Consider the following 18,759-nt stretch of genomic DNA (forward strand, 5'->3'; position numbering starts at 1 on the left):
CGTAAAATTAAAGGATTATTTCAAATTATGATTGAAAACTTAATTAGCAAGCTTTTATTTTTAAATTTTTCACACAAAAATAGAAATAATATAATATTATAAATTTAATAAATTGTTATTTCATTATTAATAAATAGAACTTTAAAAAATAAAACTTGTTATCAATATCTATTAAATGTTATATAAAATTTTAGAAACACCTGTTCTATAACCTAAGAGAAACCTTCTTACTTGCTGGTCTATCATCACGATGCTGAGACTAGTTTTACTGGATATTAGGGAATATTTTTCTGGAAATACTACTCCTATCAATTGCAGAAAACTTACTTAAACCTAGCAACAGCAGGAATACCTACCATTGCCAGTTATAGGAACAATTGTAAGTACAATCAACAATTATATACATGATTTACCGTAGAAAAACCTAGTATTAATCAATAATAATAAGGTAGCTTATTAATAGTTGTATTTTAAAATATGAGACGGCAGCTTAACGGCTATAGGCAAGGCTCGCAAAGCTTCTATCTATTGTGGTAAAAAGGCTAGAATTCTTTCTTGATATTTTATTTAATGTGTTATTATGGCAAATTATAGTTTTTTTGCTATCTATCTCCGTACATTACTTCTAATCGGTAGTTTGACGTAAAGTTTGCCAGTAATAATAGGATTTTTCTTTGTTTTTCTTTAAATTTATTATAGACATGGTTTTTACTAAATGTAAATGATTAAACAAAAATTATCAAATTCTTTACGGAAAAACAAATTAAATTTCCATTTTTTCTCTGTCAACAATCTATGTAGTAAAATAATTAATGTTAAGCATTATTCTGACTTAGTAGTTAGTTATTATCGAGCCCATTTATTAACTCTGAACTGAATATAATGGCCAATTTCAAGTATTTAACAAAAGCCTTCCCATTTTTCCCCTTTAAAAGTTTCAAACAACGCTGGTTGTTTAATTTCACACTGCCTCCAAGATATAAAGTTCAACTTTAACTTTTTGCAAGTTCTAAAAATGAATTTACCTTTAATTTATATAATTTTCATTGTCAGTGTAACATTAATGACAATATTATGTTCAAGCATGCACAGCAACGAAGTTAGAAAGCATATTAAATCAAATGATATTATTATTCTCGTTATCTTCTAATATAGCTTTATTCTGTGATTGAGAAAAGTGGTTATAATTTATTTTAAATGAGATACTCTGTAAAGAGAAAGTGCAATATTTAAAAAATGTGGTTATTACTACTTCTAAGGAGGTATCCAGTTTGTGCTAAGGAAATGCTGAGAATAGTGGTTATATCTGCTTGTTAGGAGGTATCCAGTTTGTGCTAAGGAAATGCTGAGAATAGTGGTTATATCTGCTTGTTAGGAGGTATCCAGTTTGTGCTAAGGAAATGCTGAGAATAGTGGTTATATCTGCTTGTTAGGAGGTATCCAGTTTGTGCTAAGGAAATGCTGAGAATAGTGGTTATATCTGCTTGTTAGGAGGTATCCAGTTTGTGCTAAGGAAATGCTGAGAATAGTGGTTATATCTGCTTGTTAGGAGGTATCCAGTTTGTGCTAAGGAAATGCTGAGAATAGTGGTTATACCTGCTTGTTAGGAGGTATCCAGTTTGTGCTAAGGAAATGCTGAGAATAGTGGTTATACCTGCTTGTTAGGAGGTATCCAGTTTGTGCTAAGGAAATGATTTGTTTGAAAAAAATGGTTGTACTTTTCTGATTTTTCAAGTTTTTTTATACGTTTATTATTGTTTTATGTTTATATGTCAAATTTGGAAACAAGTTTATAAAATTTTTGGAATAAGTTTTTAGTTTATGAATAGAATTTTTTTAAATTACTATTTAATTTTTTGTTTTTGATCTATCCATTGAAAAGAGTGCTCAAAAAGCATCTGAAGTATGGTGTGGTATTGCATAATTAGATGGTACATATGCTTAGGAAACTTCGAGAGCAATGCAAAAGTGGGCTCGATTCAACCAAATGTTGGGAAGTACTGTCCAATCGTTCTATCAGAATAATTCTATTAGGGTGTGCAATGGTTTTACGATAAAGGTAACTTGGTATGGAATGGAGTGCATGAAGACAACTGTAAGAGACAAAGTACTCTAGAGATTCATCTCGGTTTGAATAGTTTAAGCTTTTGTAAATCCTTATTTCGAGTGAACTGATCGCATGAATGAATAAGCCAATTTTTGAATAGCATAGATTTTAGCTAAACCCTAAATATATAATTGTCAAATGGTTGGAACATATAACTAATTGTCCAACCGACGGCATTAAATAATAATTCAATTCTTAATGAAGCCAAATAGCAATCGAAAGCGTACCATTTGTAGTCTTGATTATCGATTCTAGCCTAGATTAATTGATCATATTTCTTCGCATAAAATTAATTGTTCGACTAATGAAAGGTTGAGTTTGTCGTGTGTGGGGCGTCCGCCAGTGTTTGTTTCCTGACACATAACTCCGCTCTTGGTGTCATAAATTTAGATCTTGACAAAATAATTTCTGTTTCAATTGATATGGCTTGCAACAAATAATTGTCAGACATGTTACAGTTGTCACACATTCTGTTGTGGTATCTTCTTGCGAGTTCAAGCAATTTGGCCATACCAGCGTATTGGATAAATCATCTTCTTTTCGCTGTCCATTTCATTATTTATTCGCTCTTACTGTTAGCGTGGGTACTATACTGAATTTAGGCTGGAAATCCACATTTTTCATCCATTTTTGGAAGTAGTTGGAAAAGGATGGGTTAATCAGCTACATTAAGTTTATGCCCCATGCTTAAGGTTCGTAGATTATCTGCAGAGGTTGCGATCAGAGTTTTAGGATGGATGAATGCTGTACAGAAAAACCGGGCCTTGCTTACTTCTTTTACACAGATGCGGATGAGTTTAACCCTCCATCGGGCGCATTTTAATCTGTGAGATGAAGAGGGCATTTTCTTATTGATAGCAACTCAGGTATTTCTTAGAATGAGCCATGGTCCTCAGTAGCTTCCTCTTTTACCTTCTTCTAACCGGAAGGCCTGTCGGTGTTTTACTCTGATTTATGTGGTGTTAATTAGCGTCCGCGTAATCTGTCAGATTAGTTGCGCCCGATGGTCTTATTCTTTGGGTATTGATTTTTCAAGTTTTCTTATCAAAAAACTTGTTACAAAGTACATACTATCATTTAAAAGACAGTTTTCTACTTATTGACTATTTTTGCAACGAGTGTCTTTTGTCGAATAATATTGAATAGAAGAAAGAGAAGGGAATTCGGACACTAAACAAGCTTTTTGTTTTAAGATCAAGATGCGGATGATTTTGAGTGCTTAAGTACAGGATAAAGTAACCAAATTGTCGGATAAAAAAAAACCTACTTCTAGTGTTAGACGAGGGAGCCATAATGTTTTATGGCGTTTGCCTGGTATAGTTGGTGACAACGTCAACAGGAGATGGTTCATGGTCATTCTTTCGCTCTTCTGAACATAGGCGGGCATCAATGCGTCAATGGATAATGCTAATAAACCATCTCACCACATTCATCCATAAATGTGCACCTCCAAAATTAGGGATGACTGATTTTTCTATTCACATTAATGTTCTGTTCCACTTTACGAGTTTTTTTTAAAAAAAGAAAAACTTAAACTGAAATTTTCCATACGTTTCCAAAACATTTTTGATGAAAATAACAGCTATTGGTTGCGCCCTATGGTGTTACAAACCCGATATTGCACCCGGTGGAGGGTTAATGTCAATGAGAACACAATGAATTCAATTTTTAAGCAGTCATTTTAATGACTGGAGATTTTTCAGGCTACTATGTGAAGTATTAGGCCAAGTTAAAAGAAAATTCTTTCAGTAATGTGAGAGAAAATTGTTAAAATCTGAAAACATATTGATTAATACAATTCCTCCTATATTTTGCCAAGTTGAAATGAATATCAATGCAATTGTTCTTAAAGAATAAGTCATGTTCTAGCCTGAACTCCCTTTTGTGTGTCACAGATAGACAAAAAAAGATGACAATCCTAACAATGTAATGTTTTCTCTGTAAAAGTTCAAGTGATGACATTTCGTCCAACTGCACAAATTACCAACATTAGCCGCTTTGTCTAGTATATATCCTATTTCCGTCTTCCTTGAGTTTTTATTTCCTATTTAAATGTATAAATCTTAACGCAGATCATAACTTTTTTCGCCCTACAAAAATGTTTTAATCAATGTGTGCAACATACAGCTCCGGAATAACAACAAAATCAATATGTAAATCTGCAATAAGATAGATGTTGGTCCCATTCCAACGATTCGATGCAAGTGCACTATCATATATAAGCGCATAACGGAAGGTCCTTAGGGTAGATCGTTTTTATAGGTCTTTATCGCCTACGCTCGTGTGAGCATTACTTGAACTCGTTTTATGAAAAGTCCATTTCCCTAACTTGTAGAATAGAATTGTTATTTATTGTACAAGAGTAGAAAGTGGAGTTTCATTCAATGTGACGCCGAGCCTTGCCAGAGGGCAAATGGACAACGGTGTAAAAACATTTCCCTGAAATGTGCATTTTCAATTTCGATTCCCTGCAATTGTTACAATAATTTGACTAAACTTTGAACTTAAAAGAAAAGACTACCAGGTAAATAACTTATTTGTTTTAAAATGTTAAATTAACTAGTTTTGCAAGGGTAAAAATTATTATTATTGTGTTCTTTTTCATTGTGTCGTCATGATTATTAGACGCAATGAAGTTAAGCCAGTACAAGGTTATCTCTTAGCGTATAATTTGTAAATAGCATTCTTCTGATCTCACTGAAATATTTGAGAAAATGTTAAGAAATATTTTAAACAAGTGCTATTTTTATAATCGAAGGTTAATTTGCTTAGATTCAAATAGGGTACAATAGAATATTTTGAAAAAAAGCAAGTCTAACAGATCAGGGTAGTTTATTTATAAGATACCTAGTTGTATTGGTTAATACCAGATTCCGATATAAGGATTATCTGTAAGTGGGTTCAAAGGATTGTTAAGGCATATTCACATTCTTATCTTTTTCAACAGTGAAGTTATGTGTATACAAATTATACGAACTTTTGTTTAAAAGTAGGGTGAAGGGACCAGTAATTGACTGCTTAAGAAAAAAATCGAGTTTAAGATAGAATAACTTCCGTTATTTTGGCTCCAGGTGAAGGTTGTAAAATTGTACCGCTCCAGTAGGATGTATTTTATTTTATTAATATTTTAAAAGCAGTAAATTCGATCTTTATGTCAACCAAAAATGATTTTTTTTGGAAGTATGTCAATGACCCAGTAATTGACATACCGAATTTTCGGTGGAACCAGTGTTTGACATGGGGTGGGACCAGTAATTGACATACAAATATATTCATGAAACGACATAAGGTATGCATTCAAAATCACTTTTAAATCTAAATAAATCACTTAAATCACCTAAATCACTTTTTCAATTGGATTTATAACAAAAATTAGTCTTATTCATAATTAATTACAATCAGTTTTTAAATAGGCAAACCTAAATAATCTAATATTTTTTCAACCTTACCCTTTTTTATGCAGTTTTTGACGAACAACCCTTACACAACTGTCCTACCGGACAATTTTAATTAAGTCCAAACCAAGACAGGTAATTTGAAGAACAGCCCTTACTTTCAATAGTACCAAGGAGATATTAGCTAAAATGCTTGTTAGATCGTACACAATGTCAGTCGGCTCGCTTTTATCTCTTTCTCTCAACTCTTCCGCTCTCTTATCCTTTCAAGTTTCCGCTAAATATTTTGCTACTTAAACCTTTTTTTGGGAACTTTTTTGGTTCTCACTTTACCAAACTACCCTCTCTACTTCCGATTAGACTATGTGGTCACATCCTTGTTTCATTCATTCCGCCTAAAACGCTGCTACCGATGGCATCTACGCGTCTTTGGGTTCGAGTTGTTGGTGCTTTCTAGTGAACTAAATTTCTCCTACGCTTCCCTTCTTTTGGAGCGCTTCGCTAATATTTTCCAACTCCGATAAGTGGGCGTCGTTTTTATCAATCACGTAGGCCTCGGAAGCTGTTCGGCCATCTCGATTATTCCAGTTTGTTGTTCATACATTGTTGTTCTCTACAGAATAATCATTCTGCATGCCTTCTTGAAATAAGGCATACATTTGATAATTCATTAATTTAAACATATTTTGTTGGAAGTTTTACTATTTATTTTATGTTGCCGATTTTTATCAATGATTTTATTTTACAATGTATTGAATTTTTAATTATAATAAAATTTATCAACCTATCTTATCATTTTCCCAGGAAGTCAATCACTGGTCTCAAACAAAAAAGCTGTAGGACTAGTAATTGACATACATGTCAATTACTGGGCAGATTGCCGTTTCAAGGACCAGTGATTGACAGCCCCATTTTAATGCTCAATGCTTCTTATAATTAAAAAAAAAACTACATAAATGAAATCTACAAGTAATACTAATTATAACAGAACATTGATAACCACACGAATATATGAACAAATAAACGAAAAATAAGAAAAAAGAAAAATTATTTTCTTATCAATCCTCCTTAGCAACGGCTTGTTTTTTCCTTGATTTTGAACTTTTAACACAAATAACCTTCCACTGATACCAAGGAACCTTCCAATAATTAATATTTTTCTGGAACTGCTGCCCAAAGGCTTCTCAACAACGAAATTGAAAGAATCACCACTAAAAACGGCTCATATCCCTTATAATACCAGTTTATTTCTGGTATGTCAATTACTGGTGCCCAGTCAATTACTGGTCCCTTCACCCTACTTGCTTAAAATATTTCCTAACATTTTCTCAAATATTTCAGATAGATAAGAAGTAAATGTTTAAAGTACAATTTATAACCTTTGACTTCCTTATTTTAAGACAATCTACTTTAAAAATTGACTACTGGGGTCCATCTAAAAGAGTTTTCAATGAATTAAACAACTTGATAAACTGACACTGTTGTGTGCTCGTGAACACATTTTCTTGCAAAACGAACGTAATTTCTCATACGAAGATAAAAGGAATCCTGGAAAATGATATACCGTTTGAAAGCCCATTAAACAAGGAAACTTTTACTAAAAAGTACCAGCACCTAGGTCTGATAATGATCACGTAAGGGGCTAATGAGTTTTCTTCAAAAATTTCGATTACTTTTATTTTTCCAGTATTCGGAGGAAGATTGAGGCTGTTTGGAGAATAACTTATGCTTCAAAATGGTGTCAATTTTTAGGAAATTTATCTGTCTTTCTAACCGTGTCATCAGAATCGAATTCGGACTAAAACTTTCTGAGTAATAACATTTTTATTGCAAAAAAGTAATGATTTTACAAAACAAAAAATTTTTAAAGTTACGTCACTCAAGAACAGTGGAAAATATGAAGTTGGCCAATACGTCTTTGAAGTCCACTTCAGATGTTCTACACACAGTAGGTCTATGGACATTAGTTACTGGTTCATTTTGTATATTGTTTGTATGATTAAAGTAAAAATTAAAACTTAAAATTAAGCATACATCACAAAGCATACTTGCACAAAAAAAGACTGTGATTAAAACTTTTTCAACCAATAGTGATTGAAAATTTAAAGATCCCTCACTAAATTTATCATTTGCGAAAAAAGAAATAACTATTTATTTAGTTGAAGAAGAACATACTCGTCAGCTCGTATTGAAGCGATGAATCGAAGAGATACGTTTGTCTCTCGTGTGTTTCGATTGCTGTATCCAAGATTCGTAACAACGGAAGTGTTATATTGCTGCTAGTTATTTACTACAGCCGATACTAAATGTGGTGCCTAGAGCACAGTTTCTATAGTTACTTCCTTTTCTTCAAATTCCCATGTACCAATGTCCATATTTACCTTGCATTAACATTTAATAATTTTACAATAATAACTCTGGCCTGGTTTAGAAAGTTTCAGTTTAACTTTAGCTCATTGTTATAGAAGCCAACGTATAGAGCTTGCAACGTGTGTTTAAAATATGCCTTTCACACACTTATGTTTGTGTTCAGAAATAAGATGGTACATGTTATTGTTCTGAAAGGCAGACGGGCAGCCTAAGCACGTGTTTCAGCCACATTGTGTTTATACAAGGAGTAAGGCACCCTTGCCATGTCTCCCACACAGAAGTATGACTACATTTCCCGGAATCTATCTATAATAACATAGGAAGTTACCTTCTCCGCTACCTTGTCCCGTGAAGAGTATAGTCCAGTAACTGCGTTTACCAGTTACCCCATATTGTGTTTGCTTTCACTTACTGCTGGGCAAGAGGAGAGGAAGTCTTGTAATTATGCAGGATTCCTACCGGAAATACACGTTAGGTATGAATAAAGTCTTCGAAGAGGCTTTGGCCTTATCAAATCATTTTTTCTTCTCCATCTTCTGACGCCCAGTCTTCTAATTTCCTCTACGGGGCCATCTAGTCACGTTTGATTTAATAAAGTATGCTCGAAGTAAGCTGACTATGTTTCCTTAGTACAGGGGTGTCAAACTCAATTAAACCACGGGGCCACTTTGTACAACAGTCAGGATTCACGCGGGTCACAACATATTTACAAATTTTTCCTAGTTTTCCGAATATCTGTATTCAAGAGACTGAGAACAGACAATCTTCATTAAGGCAGATAGATGTTTATCCAGTCAATCTTAATCTGTAGGCCGTTTTATTTAATTTCATAGACGGAAATAGTTGCTCACACAAGAACGTACTCCAAAAATAACACAAAATTTGTACAGCAAACATTTTTGGATGTTTCTCTACCTAAATAAGAATATATTTTGGGAATTCCTACTTCCGTCTTTTAAAACCGAATCATTCTGGAATTCCACTGAGAATGGCAGACTTGTGGGTTCCAAACGTCGCTGGAACTAAGTCAGCGCGTTTATACAGGAAAGGGCCTGGGGCCACGTGTATACTCTTCTTCAGCATTTAACGGAAACTGGGAATTGTGTGTACGATATTGCCTGGATCTCCCCTAAGAGCAATTTCCTTTATTTCAGTACATCGTGGGCTACAAGAAATTAGCTCGAGGGCCACCAGTTTGAAACCCATGCTTTAGAAGAATCCCGCGCGAAATATTTTGGATCATTGCGATTATACGTGAAAGTTTTCCTTAAAGCGAGTTATTGATTTTTTTGGGCAAAAATTTCTCTTCAATTATTTTTAAATCCAAATTATCCGCACCATGGACATCTACAGAACATAGCTGATACCTCTCGCATCTCCTGCTCATTTTTTGTTTTCGTTTTTAATGAAAATGTTTTGTTAAGGAAGGTTTTTGGGATGAAACGTTTTCTAAAGAACTTCTTAGATGGAACTGTGTCGCCTGGACAAGAGATAGAACCAGTTCTGGAAGGGTCGAAGGTAGTTAGGGATAATTTCCACTGGTAAATGAATAGCGGTGAAGGGTCATAACTGTCCAGTCAGTTAACGGGGGTTTTTTAAAGACTTGTCGCAATCGTAACATCTCCGCACACAATGCACCTTGCAGTCACTTTCTCCCACGCAGTTTTATCTATTAGAACTGGTTCCACTAGTTTTCGGAGATATATTCTTAACACAACCAACCAGTAAAGAATAACTAAAGTAAATCATTCTGCATAAGCTGTGAAAGGATATAAACTTTGTGGGAACTTAAAGGTAGTGTCCTGAACTAGTCAAACCGGTAACTCTGTCCGCCCGCATAGTTACGATGCACATTTAAGGGTATCTCTTACTATCCTGTTTTCAGTCATAATAGTTTCTGTGTGACATCATAAATTAACAGGGTAAAACAGAATACAACGATAAGGGTACTTGGAAAACTTATTGTGTTTCGGAATTTTACATTTATTCTCTTCTAGAAAGCACAGCAATACAGAAACTTACTTTCGTTAGAAAGTTTTCTTTGATAAGAGTCTTTAGAACCATTTCAAGACTATTTTTAAACACGAGGAATTTAAGTGTAAAAGCTGCTTCAATAAAGAATCAAATCCGATTTTTGACTCCATAAAAAGAGCCCTATTCTTTAAAGATCACATCCAGGTGCTAGCAGTAGCCGAGCCGTTAAAGGCGAGGTCAGCAAAGCTAATATGTACTCGTATTGTTGGTTTAGTGGGTTCGATTACCGGTCTCAGGCCTTGGATTTTATTTAATGGTTAAGATGAGAAATTTACAGTAAAGTATGTTTGCTAGTCGCCTCCGTTCACTGTCACCTAATTTGGTAGTTGGACGTTAAGCCCCGCCTGGAAAAATAGGCAATTGCTTTACTCTTTACTTTATTTATAATCGCATCTTTGATTCACCTACCGCATTTCATAGACCTAATTTTATTCTTAAGGTATGTGGTTAGGACACAGGTAACTGTGATGAAGTCTTAGGGAGGAAATTGCATACCCAGAAGAGAAGTACTCCATTTTGCTATCTCAGCATCCTCTTAAATATTCTTTGAGTTCATATTTCTTTTTTTCCTTTTTGTCACTGGATTAGCTAGAGGAGTGAGAAGCTGTTCACTAGTAAATCCATTTCCTCGGTGTTACTTATATTATTGATGCAGGTGTTGAAGTGGTCAACGTCGTCTTAACCAACCTGGAGAATCACCTGGAATGGAGGCGAACACAATATCTTATGTTTCAGAGAATGTATCTAAAATTTGTATTTGTTATAAATATTTTCGGGAGAATTTGATTTAAAGGCAAAAGATCTGATTGGGCTTCTCACTAAAATTTTCATTTTAATATAATATACATGCTTATCACTTATCAAACATTAATGAGCCATGTGAAGAGAAATTGGCTGTCCAAAAATACCAATTTACTGATTAGATTTGTCAATTTTTAATGCTTGTTTTCTAAACAAAAATGAAATGGTGCTTCTATTATTATTTAGTAATTTGAAATTTATATCTGCAGTATGTTCTACGAATATCTTTCCCAGCTGAACACTGAATGTTATAGAATCTTTACGTTTATGCCAGTAAAGTGAAAGTAGAATTATTCAAACCAATTCAGTAGCGGTTTACAAGCGAATAAAGCTTCTAATAACTTATTTAAATAATTAAACTTTTGGTTCTTTAGGAATTCATTAGAAGCACGACTGTGGGTAGAGAAAGAGACAGGGCCTGTGGTACTTTAGCCTTCCCGCTTCATCACAGCCAACTGCGTCATTTTGGCGGTGCCCACCACCTCAAAGGACTTCACATTAAAATGCAAACCCAATTCAACCCCTTCAATCAGTTCAAAAGATATTAATTCCTTTGTAGAATCGAGTGAGAAAAAAAAAGGAAGAGAAATTGCATGATGTCTCAGTACTTGGAACTTTCTCTTACTTCTGTTAGAAAAAAGTATAGCAATCAATCTTATGTCATTTTCGTAATTCTACTAGTGAAAGATGGGGGCCAGCTTTAGTCAAAATTCATTTTGAGTCCAGTCAGAAAATTTGTTTGTTAATTACGGTCGTGTTATTGCTGTACTTATTTAGCTGCAGTAGTGTGTAAATTTTATTTCTATATGTGCTTAAAATTAGAAAAGTTATAGCCAAGTGAAAAATGAAAATTAGTCCTTACAGAATTATTATATTATCTGTACAAGACAGAATCTTGGCTATAATTGAAGACCAAAAACTTAGATATAGACATAGATCTTGTACAATGATTGAGTCTGGTACAGAAAAACAAATAAAAAAAAAAAGCACAAATCAAAATAAAGAAAACCATCTTCGTACTAAGTGTTACCTACCATTTACGAAGTTTGAAAAGTTCGTGCAAAAATAAAAACTACTTAATTTTTTGGGGTAAACCTTTTTTATTTTTCAACATAGTCTCCTTTTAGGCTTATACACTTCGTCCAACACTGCTCTAATTTGTTGATCCCTTCCGAATAATAGGATTTGTCCAAGTCTGAAAAATAGCCATTCGTTTCTGCAATCACCTCCTCGTTTGAATAAAAACGAGTTGGAACCCTATTTCCATTAATTTTGCGACCACAACTGCTGAGGTGTGAGCTGGTGCATTGTCGTGATGGAAAAGGACTTTTTTGTGGGCCAATCGTGGGCGTTTTTCTTGCAGCTCGGTTTTCAAACGGTCCAATAACGATGAATAATATGCACCTGTAATAGTTTTACCCTTTTCCAGATAGTCGATGAGGATTATTCCTTGCGAATTCCAAAAGACAGTCGCCATAATCTTTCCAGCCGAAGGAACGGTCTTCGCCTTTTTTGGCGCAGATTCCCCCTTGGTAACCCATTGTTTAGATTGTTCTTTGGTCTCAGGAGTGTAGTGATGTATCCATGTTTCATTCACAGTGACGAAACGACGCTTAAAGTCCTGCGGATTTTTCTGGAACAGCTGCAAACCGTCCTTGCAACACTTCACACGATTTCGTTTTTGGTCAAGCGTTAGCAATCGCGGCACCCATCTTGCGGATAGCTTTGTCATGTCCAAATGTTGATGCAAAATATTATGTACCCGTTCCTTCGAGATGCCCACAACACTAGCAATCTCACGCACCTTCACTCTTCTGTCATCCATCACCATATCATGGATTTTATCAATGATTTCTGGAGTAGTAACCTCAACAGGGCGTTCAGAACGTTCAGATGTATAACATATCACGATATTCAACATTCGAATACGTTGGCATGATGATAGTTGATCGACTACTATTGTAAATATCTTTTGAAAATGTAAACTTTAAACTATCTTTTCTGTTTGTTCCAATAATTCATTTAATAAGCCGTATTAAGATAAAACAAGTCAGTTTGGAGATTAGAGCGATAACTAAGTTCTCGGCTTATTCATTAGCTCTTCACAGCCTCCTAGTTCCAAAAGTTTATTGTGTAGTTCAAGATAATCTGTGTTTTATTCACATTATTTAGTATATGTAGTTAGTTGTAAAAAGTTGTAATACCTTGAAAAAAACATAAAAATTAAAACTATCTATAAAACGGAGCAGAATGGAGCCACAGTTTATACAGATTTTTTTGTTGCAAATGATGCTCAGAATAGCATCCCAAAGTAACGGTAGTCTTATGCTGAACACCCTGTATTGTGATCATGATGCAGATAAGTCCGATATTTGGAGAAGTTCATTAGGAGAAGATTCGCCACAGCTACAGGCTCCCTAGTAACCGCGCTACTTTTGTGGTTTTAAAAAAACAAGCTTATAGAATATAAGCGTAGTTTGTGCCTAAGAAAGGAAGTAAGTTCGCTAAAACTTTAGAATGCTAATAAAACGAAAGTGAGTATGTAAATATTTCAGCGAGAATGTATGTTGCAATACTTTAATAGACTTGTTGGGGTGATGATGTGTTGGGAAATAGAATTCATAAGAATGAAGGCGACGAGGTGGAGGTATACTATCTAGTTTGTTGCCAGAGATGACTGTAGCACGGCCTTTAAAAACACAATAGCTTGGCCGAAATGGACGTGGCCGAGTTTGGGAGAACTAAAAACACCTCCCCATTGCTAGCGGGACTGGAATGAGGACAATCTTCTTGGCCGTTAATGGAGGCCACCTTTCCTGGACGCCAGGGACTCCCTTCGGGAAAAAGCGGTCATTAAGTTACGCTCAATAGCTTTTCATAAAGTGATTTCGTTATTTGTGTGCATGTGTGAACGTGTTTTAGAACCCCCCCCCCATTTGACTGCGGAGCGAGGCAATGCACGGAGCGTTTGTTAGTGAACGGTTTAAAGAGAAATTGGGGGGTGTGTGGGCGAGCCCCGGTCGAGCAGAAAGGACACAAGATGGCGCTGTGTGTACTCTCCTCGCTGAGGCCTTCGTTAGCTCTGCCACTGAAAGGAAGATTGATGCCCTCGTTTACCGGACAGACGCCTCTTTTTTTTTTTGCCTGCCTAGCAAGACAATTAGTAATTGTGCTCTGCCCATCCATCTCGCTGGCCGGCCGCAGATGACGTACGCTGGAGAAAGAAGGTGCGAGGGACGCCTGTAATTGCTTGTTACCCCCGCGTCGCTCCTCACTGTAAGGTCCTACAGGGCAAAAAAAAGGAACCTCGATTAATAAGATGCCTTCGTCGGACATTAATTAACACCAGTTTTGTTTGACTTGGCATAAAAAATATATATATATATATAGAATGTCCTTCTTGTTATACTGATTTATAAAACGTCAAATTTAACAAGTTGACATTAAAATATTTGAACTCAAGATTCTCGTTAGTAACAAAAATTTTGATTAGTATGGTCCCACTGTTTGGAGAAATGGGCTTAATAAATCCACACGGGAAATACCACAGACAGTAAGATCTTACACTTTACAAAGTTTATAAAGTGAACTTGGAACTCCTTTGTAACGGATACATTGTATCTCTATACAAATAAAGATAGTAATAGTAAAATAATACTCTCGGAATAAGAAATTTGCACGAAATACAATCATTTTTACGAAGTGGTACAATTTAGGATGATGTACTGCCAAGTGGGTACGCAAGCCAAAAAAGGTTGGGAAACGCTGGTCTAGTGGACAAGAGCGTGGCTTTGTAATTAGGTGATCCCCAGTTCGAATCCCGCGTATGACTACTTTTTATTTGTTTCAAAATTATTTACAGTATGAGCTTCCGCCCCCGTTTAAGACACCTAATTGGAAGTTGGACGTTAAGCCTCGTCTGAAAAAAAATAGGCGATTACTTTACTCTGTATTACTTTTTAAAATCACTCATTGAACTTCAAATTAAGTGGAAGTGTTTTATAACCTTCCATCAAAGAAAACTATGAAATAGTCGAGTTGGTAAGCAAAATTCACTAGCGCGCCTCCTTGAGGGTTAAGTGAATTATCTGTTTAAAAAAATCCACATTAAGGGAGTCACAATAAATCTTTTAGGTTGGAAAGAGTCTTTACGATCATGCCCTCAAAAATCTAACCTAGCTAATTTGATTGCGATATTTGAAATAGCTATTTGTTAGGCAAAGTCTACGGTGAATGTTTTGGGTTATAGTTTTTTTGGAAGAGGCCCTCAATCTGTAGGAGAGGATTTCGCCTGCAGAGCTTAGAACGAGTGACAGTTTCTTGTTACCAACTCCCTTTACAAGAGTAATTAAACTAAAAAGCAATTAATTCTGAATTAGTGCCGTGGCGAGCGGACAGGTGGGAAGATACAGGGGCTGTGATTAGATGAGAAACTGAAGTCAGTAGATTGGTTCGCCCTGGGAAAGCGCACCCACTGCGCTAGCCCGCCTAATGTAAAGAGAGGGAGATCGCATTCGGAAAGTAAATAAAGGGTTGCTCGTGTTTCCATGCCCCCGCACATCTTCAATCTATTCTCCCGCCTTAAATATGTTTACGTCAGTGTCACCCGCCGTCCTAATCCAATTTGTAGAGTGCATTAATACATTACCGGGTCGCACACTCATCTCCTTCCTATATAACAATGTTCTCGGAGAGTTCCCATTTTAAATCCCATTCTCCTCGACAAAGAAATACAGTGTAACTATTTACATGTATTTCTGTTGTCACATGAGATGCTACAGCACACGTGCTTAAAATTTTGTATCGCATATCATGTGTGTTCTTAAATTATTGTCAAAACCAGTGGCTTAAACCTAAATTGTAACCCAAGGTATGCAATTTTTAAACCACTACTTTTGCTTACGAAGTTTTGGCTGTTCTTCTGATTTTTAAAATACAACCAAATGGAATTTAACGCATTCACACGTACTCTAATGTTCGTACTCTTCGGGAACTATTTGTGGAGGACGTTAATACACAACAGGGACGCTCTATCATATCAGGAATTCCCTAAATTACAAACATTCCACGAGAGGACGCAATGGACCCCACCCTACTGGCCAAACGAAGCTCTTAATTTGTATCCCTCATGTTTTGGAGGGGTGTAGTGCACTGTCCCTTACAGATCTGCTGCGCCTTCTAATAATGCCGACGTTACAGCACTCCGTCCAAGTCTAGACTCTTAAGGAAGCTCAGATTCTGATAGTGTTCTTAGCAAGGTACATCCTACACATTTATAAACACCCAGGAATTTAGATCTTTGGTGGATAACAGCTCTGAAGACCATCAGAAAATAAATTGGAGTCTTCTTCAACTTCGCACAGAATCTGCAAGGTATTGTCCCGTTCCAGGACCTTCTAATCGATAATGCTTTTTGTTTAGAAATCCATCCGGAGCCTATTCGATTAAAATTTGCTGTGAACAGTTCTTCACCCGCTCTACTTTTGCTAGCTTTCTGCACCATCTTGTGCTTCTCCCAAACTAAGCGTATTGCTTGATCCCACCGAAGGATTCAGGCTTCATGAAGGAAGATAAAGCGCCTTTCTTGGCCAGGATGTTAGCTTCTTCATTTCCCATTGGTTCGACATGTTCTGGCTTCAATTTAAGATTTCATTGTTTTGTTTTTTTCCTAAGTCACTGACTTAGTTCAGCAATATTTGGAAATTTCGAATCATCGGTGGGCTGAAAACGCTAGACAAAGGTTCTATTTCGTGAATTTCCAAAAACCTGGTCTTCCGCCTATTAATGGACACCCGCTACTATATTCGACCTATTTAATATGATGCTTTTCTAATTGTACAATATCTCTTACAGTCAAGTTAATATGGGTATACTAAGAGAATAATTTTTGTATATTCCTCATTATAGTAGACATCTTGTCTTTTGGAACTAATAATTACCAGGTTATTAAGTAAATCGTTGGAACAGAGCGGAAATTACTAGAAAACAAAGCTTATTTGATTCGTTGGAGAGTTGAATACTTTTAAAATATTTACAAAAAAGGTAACAAGAAGAAGAAAAACAAGAACATTTTTTGAAAATGCCGTTTTTGCCCATTTTCAGCAACGTATTTCTCGAAATATATTTAATCTATGTTGTTGGAAAAAAAAAAAAGTACAGTTATAAAGGAAGATTTGCCCTATATTATAAAGAAAATTTGGGAATTTTATCTTTTATAGAAAAAGAGAAAAAAATTGTCAGAGTTGGGTGTTTTTCAACGTTACGCTTTTTCGTGCAGTTTTTGACGATCACCCCTTATACAACTGTCCTACCGGATAGTTTTAATAACTCAAATAAGATTTCAGTATGTGCAAATCAATCAATTGATTAAAGTAATTTGACTTTCTGCTGTCCTGTGAAATATCTTAATGGGAAATCTACAAGATAGCAATACATTTTCTCTTATTAGCAGAGCTAAAATAAGTAACAATATGCGGTTGTCAGAATACTTAATTCTTTAGTTACCGTATGGAGATTGGATTCAATAATTATTTTTAAGTGTTCGTTTAACACTGCATTGCCAATCCGGAGTCAATTTGACTCCAAAAATATAGGAATTGTCTCTGTTTCCCCACATCTCATAGCTATCCCAAAAAGCTCTTAGATATGCTATCCCCACTCTCTCACCATTTGATAGTCACCAGTTGAAGACCGTGGAATTCTTAGTTTCCTTTTTGCAGATTAGTTTACTTGAATCATAACAGTCATTTTCGACTCCAGATTGGCATTACACGTAAATATATCGAAGTCATTTCGACTTCTCCTGATTGGTATAATATAAGTAGATTTTCTGTCATTAACTTGACTCCAGATTATTGCCTAAATGCTTATTTGTTAAATTTACATAATTTTCATAGAAAGTATCAAGGTACAAAAAAGCCTCTTTCTAAATAGAATTGATTTTCTTTGTCCGAATTGCAGCAAAAACTTGCAGCGAATAGGGTAATTTCCGATCCGTGTCAACAGTGCACAGTAATTGAAAAAAATAAAAAAGCCCCTGATCAGAAGGCAGTCAAATCAGGGTTCTAGAAAATACTGAAATTACTGCGATCCTAAGTTGAAGTTAATTCCTTCTGCATGAAATGTTAAAGCCCGATTTGTAGACAAAATTTTGGTTTTTCGTTCTTAATTCCTATTCTTTCTCATCCTTTAATGCAAATTTTATTATTATTAAAATTGAAATCAATGTAAAAACATATAAAAATAAATTATGGAGTCCTATATGACTCCACATTGGCAGTAACTGACTGAGTTTGAGCATTGGCAATGCAGTGTTAAGAACCTGTAGAGTTAAAAGATTAATATTAGAAGCTAATAAAAGAACAGATATAAGCATTAAGCTCGATATATATTTTTTAATAAACATTCCATTTACCAATGCACATCGCAATGATAAATAACTGTTGAATTATATTTCGTTTTAACAGAATAACTCTTGTGAGGGGACAGAACGGTAGTTTTTGTAAAAATCCAAATAATTTTCTCCAACCGTTGAAAGATTAAAATTAATATAAATAGATGTGAAAGAAAGTGAAATTTAGAGGTTATAGGTTTTCCTATAGGCTGTTCCAGGTTGACCTAGGATTGGTCCAAGCTTGGAGCATGGCCAGGACTTGTCTTTATTTTTTAGAGTATAAACCTTCCTCCCTAAGGATTTCCACGATGACCTGTATGTGCGAGGTAACGGTAAGGCTAGGAATTATATTCCCAGCCTGGGCAGAGAAAAAAAGAAGGAAGAGGTTATCCTAGTGTAGACGTGGCCCGGGGTTAGACGGCGCATAAGCGCTAAAAATGGGATGACAGAGCGGCCGGACGAGGAAGAAGACCTTGCTACGCTTACAGATAATAACGAAAGCCGACAATTAAGCTCAGAATATTTCTTTTGCATTTTAATCAATTAGTACCCAGAGTCCTCCAAGAGTCGTTTTTATGTAAATTCGCCAAATGAAGGGGTATACTGTGCATGTGGGTGTGTATGTGCGCCAGCGTGTTGTGCGTATGTGTGATAGAGTT

General features: G+C 35.5%; 1 long non-coding RNA gene across 1 annotated transcript in view; it reads left to right on the forward strand.

The window, feature by feature from the left end:
• The first annotated feature begins 247 nt into the window (after positions 1 to 247).
• The window catches only part of LOC141461809 (uncharacterized), a 182,717-nt gene continuing 164,205 nt past the window's right edge, over positions 248 to 18,759 (forward strand). The window contains exon 1 of the long non-coding RNA XR_012463027.1: positions 248 to 379. This is a non-coding gene — a long non-coding RNA (uncharacterized lncRNA). The remainder of the gene's footprint in view (positions 380 to 18,759) is intronic.

Source organism: Rhodnius prolixus, unplaced genomic scaffold (assembly GCF_049639745.1).
Source record: "Rhodnius prolixus isolate KJV_2025 unplaced genomic scaffold, Rpr scaffold_12, whole genome shotgun sequence".
Lineage (NCBI taxonomy): Eukaryota > Metazoa > Arthropoda > Insecta > Hemiptera > Reduviidae > Rhodnius > Rhodnius prolixus.